At 36.9% G+C, this 8007-nt stretch overlaps 1 pseudogene; it reads right to left on the reverse strand.

Annotated features, from left to right (window-relative positions):
- The window catches only part of LOC135213861 (piggyBac transposable element-derived protein 3-like), a 39906-nt pseudogene extending 34080 nt beyond the window's left edge, over positions 1 to 5826 (reverse strand).
- Positions 5827 to 8007: the final 2181 nt, after the last annotated feature.

The following is an 8007-nucleotide window of genomic DNA, read 5'->3' on the forward strand; positions in this document are numbered from 1 at the left end:
CAACATTTCGTCAAACGTTGTTTACCTTGCTTACGTAATACATGTTTTTCGACTCTTGGCTTGTAATCATTGGCCATGGCATCGTCTGGATAATTTTTACTCTATAAAAATTAAAAACTATCGGGTTTTAGGTTATTGATAATGCTGACAAAATTTGTGTGTGGTTGTAAAATATACATATGTCAACTTTCAGCTACATCCGATGTTTTGATAAGGAGCAAAGTCCAAAAAACCGTGTTACAGAGGCCCTGAATCTCATAGTAGTCTAGTCCTGTATTATATTAACAGAATCCAAGGAATTTTCTACGAAATTAAGATTAAAAATAAGGCACTTGTCAGTGCCAGACTGTAAGCTAAGGAACGATGTTTATTTTCAGTATTGCCATTCAGATATTTTGCCAACAAACTTTCAGTACTTTATGTATTATGAAAGTCTGAAATTGGTCGGCACTCTCGGAGAGAACTAACTTAACCATTCTCACATTGAACTAATAAAAGTAATTACCATAATTTTCCAGCATGTACAAACAGCGCCCTTTCTATTTAACCAACGAAAAAAATCAATATTAGATAACTTAGCCTTTAGGTAATCATCATTCTTCACAAAGAAGGCACCTTTTGGGTCTACCTCCATTAGATCAAAGTCACGTATTATATTTCTCAGGACTGAAAAACTGGACTTGTCAGCTAGCATCGGGGAAACAGTTCTGACGGATAACCAGTTTCATAATACTTTGGTAGACAGAAACTCTGACCTATAGTTCTTAGCTATTGCATGTCAAATCAGAATAGGTCTTTTCCAAGGATAATAAACATCTTGTTTCTCCAGATAGTTGCTTACAATCGTCGATGAACCAAGCTATATCTTTATTAAGATAGTTCACCTACAGAGAAGGAATTCACTAATCAAAAAGTACTTTCGTTTAAAAGAACAAAGTCTCTTTCCTTCTAAAACTGTAAAAAAATGTAAATATGACAGGGCACTTGAAAGGCCCTTCCAGTCTGCTTGATATTTTAGATATTAGTTACAGAAATATAACATATGAAGGGGTCGCTTGCACGGTTTAAAACCAAAATAATTAGATCATCATCAGAAAATATAAACCGAAGCACGAAATATGCTAAGCGCTTATACCATCAGGGAAATCAGAGAATTCTAGGTCCAGACAAGTGTGTGGCCTCGTTTATAATTTGCTCACAGCCAGATTCAAAAGGCAAGTCTGAAGCAATGGTGGCAATCAGGAGAAACTGAATTCGAAAACTCCTTACGGTGAGCAATGACATCACAAAGAGGAGCAAATGAGGCTCCTCCGTTGTCTTCCTGTAACTTAGCCAAGCCAAATTTAGAAAATCGAAGTCTTGATAGCAACATATATAACAAATGTGATTTATGCCTGCTTCAGACCTTTACAGCTTGAAACTCAGTATCCACAATTAATGGGATTTAAAGAAACACGGGATCCATTCCTACTATAACACTACTGTCCCATCTGGCCTAGGAATTGCATATTTTTATATATATATATATTATATATATATATATATATATATATATATATATATATATATATATATTATATTATATACATACATACATATATATATATATATATATATATATATATATATATATATATAATATATATATATATATAGTACATATACCACATAATATTGTTATATGGCATGCATGATAACAGCAAAGAGTGAGCGTGACAGACACACCGAAGGAAAAAACTAAGGGAAAAAAGCTCGCTTACAACCCTATTAACAGACTGCAAACGACCAGACAGTGCCATATAAATTAATTCCGACATACACCGGTAACACAGGTGTCCCATTGAATTAACAGATACATAAACAAGGGAGAAACTGAAAAATAATAATTGAATGGACATACTAAAAGTTAGTTGCTCTTTATAGTCAACACATACTCGTCCGATCTGATTCAGTTGTTCAGCCCATTTGATAGCTGTGATTATGTCAGGCAAGAAATAGAATGAGAAAGTAAAACAGCAAGCATGAAATTCTACCGCAGTCAGAGAACTCCTCTGCTTCATTCCGATTCGTTCCGGCAATCTTATGTTTTAGTGTAGGTGGATGGACTAGCGTGGACTACGTAAGCACTGAATACCAACAAGTTTATTACTCTATTAATATCATTATCTCTATCCGTTCTTTTTTGCCATATGGCCTTTCCCTTTGAGCAAGAAGAAAGAAACACGCGATAAGATATGTTTATGACATAATATATATTCAGCCAGGGAACGATCAATAAAATCCACCATTGAAATTAATAAGGATTGTAGTCTATCCTTTTTGGATGGCTTATTATGCAGAAAGTAGAAGTGGTCTAAATATGGCGTTTAAAGAATACCTGTACATTTTTATTCTGGCCAGGGCAATACAATAAAGAAATTAATTTTCACATCCGTTTATATTTCTATGAGCGTAATGTATACTATGTAGCCCTGAGTATAAGTGCAATGAATTAGATATGGTTACTAATCATCATATTCCTAATTGTATGTTTTAGGTGAGCATTTAAGATATCTAGATTATACACTAGACAATGCACTAAAAGCGGCAAGAGAAAGTTTTCTGATAACATCAGAAAGACAAACAACACAAAAATCCTGCTGGTACTACAACAGTGATCATTTCAGTTCCTGTAGCATTTGAGGACAGTTGCACAGTAAAACACGTATTATATTGGACAGAGGCCAAAAAAAGATAGCTACTCCAATAATATTAAAAGAATTGAAGATAAACACAAAATTGTATTCTGGTCATGTGCTAGCACCGACTGTGAAACCCTAAAGGAACAAGTGCAGTCCTCTTTTGTTTAATGCATATTTTTTTCCATTTCATTTACGAAGAACATCAAATTAATCCTCTCATACGGGCAACTGGTGTTTTATATTTTCTCATTGTTGTCAGAGATTTGCATCTATCTCTCTCTCTCTCTCTCTCTCTGCATGGTGATATGATGTATATTTCACTCCCTCTCTCTCTCTTTATATATAATTATAATAGTATAAATAATATATATATAATATCAATATATCTATATATATATATAATTATATATATAGAAAGAAAGCGAGCGAGAGGGAGAGAGAGAGAGATACGTATATACATATCACCATGCAGAGAGAGAGAGAGAGAGAGAGAGAGAGAGAGAGAGAGAGCCTTTCACCCTGAGTTTTAAACTGTTAGCGAAAACGAGCAATAGTAGGTGGCCTTATGTGCCCCATAGGCGTCCATCTACCAAGAGCGAAAGGGAAGAGGTTAATCTTTTGATTGTTTAATTGTTTACAAAGTCAATACACCTGTGGAGTCTCCACCGCTCAATGACAGAGGCCATTTTAGTCCATAGAAGAATTTTTCACGACATAAAGCCCTTTCACTCTGTGAAAACATTCTGCCAAGCCACAGGCAAACAAGAGTGAACTGTTCAACTGTAAGTCGTGTTTGGAGACCGTTTTGTGGAACAGCGGCTACACAGTGGCTAATGTTAACAGTTAAGTGTTTGCCGCTGCTTTAACCTTAGTCTTCGTTTGTTACGAAATTGACTTAGTAATCTAACCAACAAACATCAGTTGGGACAAATATTATCCTGCAATTCGTTTGGCAATCTAACCAAAATAGGGGATTATGCGCTGTAAAGTTGTTGAAGATGGATTAATATATTTTGAGTTCTGAATGATTTCACCAAGATAAGGTATTGTAATTTTTTCTTAATTTTTGGGTCATATTGGAATAATACTTTCCACCTCTCACTTTATGTAGAGATGAAAATTGATTTTTGCTGTTGTGATTCAGTAATTGCTGTGGTTTGGATTTTACCTGTTACACACACATTCATTTTATATCTATATATATTACAGTCATATATATATATATATATATGTATATATATATATGTAGATATATATGTATGTGTATACATATACATATAAATGTATATATATATATATATATATATATATATATATATATATAATATATTATATATATCTACTATATATATATATATATACATGAATAATTATCACATCGAACCGTGATCATTTATATATCATCCGAGCTACAAATGTCCTTTAATATCTAAATTCGCTCTACCTCGGAATTGATATATTTTCATATATGTACTGAAGGGGAATTTTTTAGTTGATAATAATTCGTCCCCCCATGGGATCGAACCGCCGTCCAAGTGGACGATATCATTCCGAGTTTGAGCGAATTTAGATATTAAAGGACATTTGAATGATATATAAATGAATCACGGTTCGATGTGATAATTATTCATAACAAAAGGCTACGTGGGTCAAACGCTCGAATTGGCTAACATGGTAGACGGGGTTTCATATCGATTCTAATTACGAAAGCACCGAGTTCGAGGGTGATTTGAAAGGTCAGAATCGATATGAACTTATAGCCGTCTTCTGTTTGCGGACTGGATTGGATAGCGTTCACTGTCTGTCCTGATTTCGTTCCCGTCCACTTGGACGGTGGTTCCGATCCATTGGGGGACGAAAAAATTATTATCAACTAAAAAATCCTCTTCGGTACATATATGAAAATATATAAAATTCCGAGGTAGAGTATATTTAGAATATTAAAGGACAATTTGTCCGCCTTTCACAACGAATGAGAGCACCATAACATTTAAAATTCATTGCAATACTCTCAAAACTGGGTAAAATAATATTCGAAGTCGCAACTTAATTATAGATAAAATAGACTTTTTTGCTGCTGTGATTTAATAGTTGCTACGGTTTGGAATTGACCTATCTATCTATCTATCTATCTATCTATCTATCTATCTATCTATCTATCCATATATATATACGTGTATAATATATATATATATATATATATATATATATATATATATATATACGTGTGTGTGTGTGTGTGTTGTTATATGCCACCAACCCTGGGAGGTCACTCTTCCATAAAACAACAAATTCAAAGACAACAAGTACTTACAGCTTCTATGATCTGACTGGGCGGATTGGTGGATATAAACAGTAAGAGGAATGTGATTCTTACTTGAGTAGTCTTAAAATGAAATGATTTCAGAGATAAGGGTTTTAAATATACTCAGATAAAATAATTAAGCACTATAATTCTCAGTAGGAGTATCAGAAGAGTCAAATTTACAAGGAGCACTATCAGTTTCCATGGCACTTTAAGGTCTACGTTAAAATCACAAAGTAAAACAAAACACTAATGCTGATTAGCAAGCTAAACAGTACTACATCTATTATTAGTATACTAAGAATTATTAACTCAAGAAGCTTAGAATTAGCACAATGAAACATAGGTAAAAGAATACAGCAAATGTCTATCACTTCTGGTACTGTGGGTATGGCACTTCAGGATCTTCCTGGCAATTAGACTTGAAGTGGTTCTGCTGGAGTCTGCGTATGCGGGCACACAGCGGACGACCAGCGGGGAGGTCCGCAAAACGTGCACTGATAACACAAGAGCTAGGGACTATGCAATACATGTAGCAGCAATAACAATATACACAAACGTATATTCAAAAGCTAAAATTACTCGACTCGTTATTTCAAAGAGGGGCGAGAGCATATACCGAGCTAGAAAACACACCTTATATGGAATAACATCAAACTGGAATTCAAGGATCTTGGGAAAGTGGGAACTGGGAATTTCACAGCAAGGGAAGATGGGTGCAAGGGCAAAGAAGGTGAATACTGGCAACTAACTGTGGTTTTCTTACCTTATCTCCTTAGAGTGGCTGTCGGACAGACTTGAGGGCCCAAGGGACGTCAGTCGGCTGTAGTGCTTCACCATAGGGCGTGGGCGAACGAGAATCCCGCTTGAGTAGCGAAGAAATAGGGCAGCAGGTAGGAGGAGCTCGACTCATAATGGTAGAGGTAGGCTACTAGTCGAGTGATACCCCAAGAAAGTAGTGAAAGGCATGGCTAGAGCAGGCTGAGGTCTGGAGCATCACAGATGGGCAGGCCAGGGCAGTGGCCTGACTCTCGAGTGGCACTTCGGGAGTGCCGACTTCCTGGTTGATGCGTGGGTGTAGGCGAGGGGGAACACTAACATAGGGCGTGTCTGGTACGTGGACAGAGTGCTGTTGCGAGACTAAGTCGTGGTTTGTGAAGGTAGGCTAGGGGCCAGAGGTTGCTGGACTTGAACCCGGGATCAACCGTTAGGGTGCTCCTTAGAGTCTCAACCAGTACTGCACTGCCAAGGGAATGCTTGGCAAAGGTCTGAGCCAGCACCAATAGGGTGCCGCTTCTCTGAGGCCGGGATCTGCACTGCAAAGTGGTGGATTCACAGGGTGTATTTGTACTGGGGTTGGCATCAGTGGCGATGTCTTTGCCGGCAGCTTCCCCACCCCCGATTCTGATTTCCCAGGGGAGTGATAGCGCTGCGGCCTTTGTCCCTCTATCTTTGAGACCCAGATCCTGGATAAGGTGCAGATGTGTGAGAAGAGAGGAAGTCATTTGTCAAATGTGACAGGGGTCAGCTAAGTCTGATGTTAATCTGTCTCACTGAAGGTGTGAATCTTGCAAGACAATAGCTACTATCGGACAAGGAATGCTAGACTCCAACCATTTTAGGAGCGGACTCCGATCCTATTTCCAGCGCTGCCGATTCTCCTTAATCCGGCTGATTTAGCTTCACTAAGAGAAGGGAAGGAAAATGACAAACTTGGAGATCTGGCATACTTGTTGCCACTTCTCTACTTGGGTCAGTTCACTGAGACACTTGGTCGAATCATATGGAGATAATCTCCCATATGCACTGCCACGCGCAGCAAGCTTCCTTAAACGCCATAGCAAGATTCAGAGACCTCCAACAACGTCAAGTACAGAGACTGATTGAGTAAAAAAGGTGTAAACCCCCTCATCATCTTACCAAGTGTGAATTATTTGATAAAATGGTAAAATCAATGAAAAATTCATGCGATCCCAAGTACATAATAAATGATGACAGCCATTCAAAATGGGCACCAAATTTCCCGGTTACCACCTTATCATTTCCACTATAGCCCAATTGAGTTGCTCTGGGCTTAGGGTGAAAAATTAGGTTGCTTCGCAAAATAATTTAAAAATGAAAGACTTAAAGGAACTTCTGCATGAAGCTTTGGCGTCTGTAAATGCCGCAAATGAAGTAAGGCTGTTAATCATTAGGAAAAATTGTAAATAAGGACATTAATAATGATGTGTGTATTAATGAATTTATAAGTCAGTTGTGACTGATATAACTTCATCTGACGAAGAATCGACATAGTCATTCATGATTAAGATTGAAAACTGTGCGCCTGTATTGTGAAAAAAAACTCGTCTATTCATGTATTATTTGCTTGGCTTTTCATGTCCTCAATTGCGTTCAGTAAAATGAACTGATTTGTAAAACAATATAATGGGTGATTTGTGTTTTATTAAGCTTAATTAATAAAATTCTTTATATAGATTCCTGTCTTTTAAAATCATTAAAAAATCACGTTGCAATTCTTTCAAAAGTTAAAAGTACCAATTCTTGAAAAGATGAAGAAAAAAAAAAAAAGAAAAAAGATAGTAAACTGGTCTATTAATAAAGTCACAACTGTCGACAAATAACATCCAAATGCGCATGATAGAAAAATACTCTATAACCAATCAGATGTCAAAACTCGAAATCATTTGCTTGTATGGTAATTTTTTTTATGATAGGTAATTTTGTTCTTTGTTATATATAGCTGCGGGATTTCAACTTTCCCATCACCATGTGGTTGAAAACAGTTTAGAAGGAGAGCACCAAGTGAAAGGATTATATACTTTGACCATTCAAATCCGGCCCCTTACTCTTTATCTTGGCCTGCCCATAGATTAAAGAGGTCAAACAGGTGTGGATTAAAATGGTCAAAATGACCTGGCAACGCCGCTAATGGGCTCGGAGTCCGCTCCTAAATTGGTCAGACTTTAGTCCTCGAAGAAGTCAGGGAGGCATGACGGAAAAGCAATTTGTAGGTGCGGG

Source organism: Macrobrachium nipponense, chromosome 43 (genome assembly GCF_015104395.2).
Source record: "Macrobrachium nipponense isolate FS-2020 chromosome 43, ASM1510439v2, whole genome shotgun sequence".
Lineage (NCBI taxonomy): Eukaryota > Metazoa > Arthropoda > Malacostraca > Decapoda > Palaemonidae > Macrobrachium > Macrobrachium nipponense.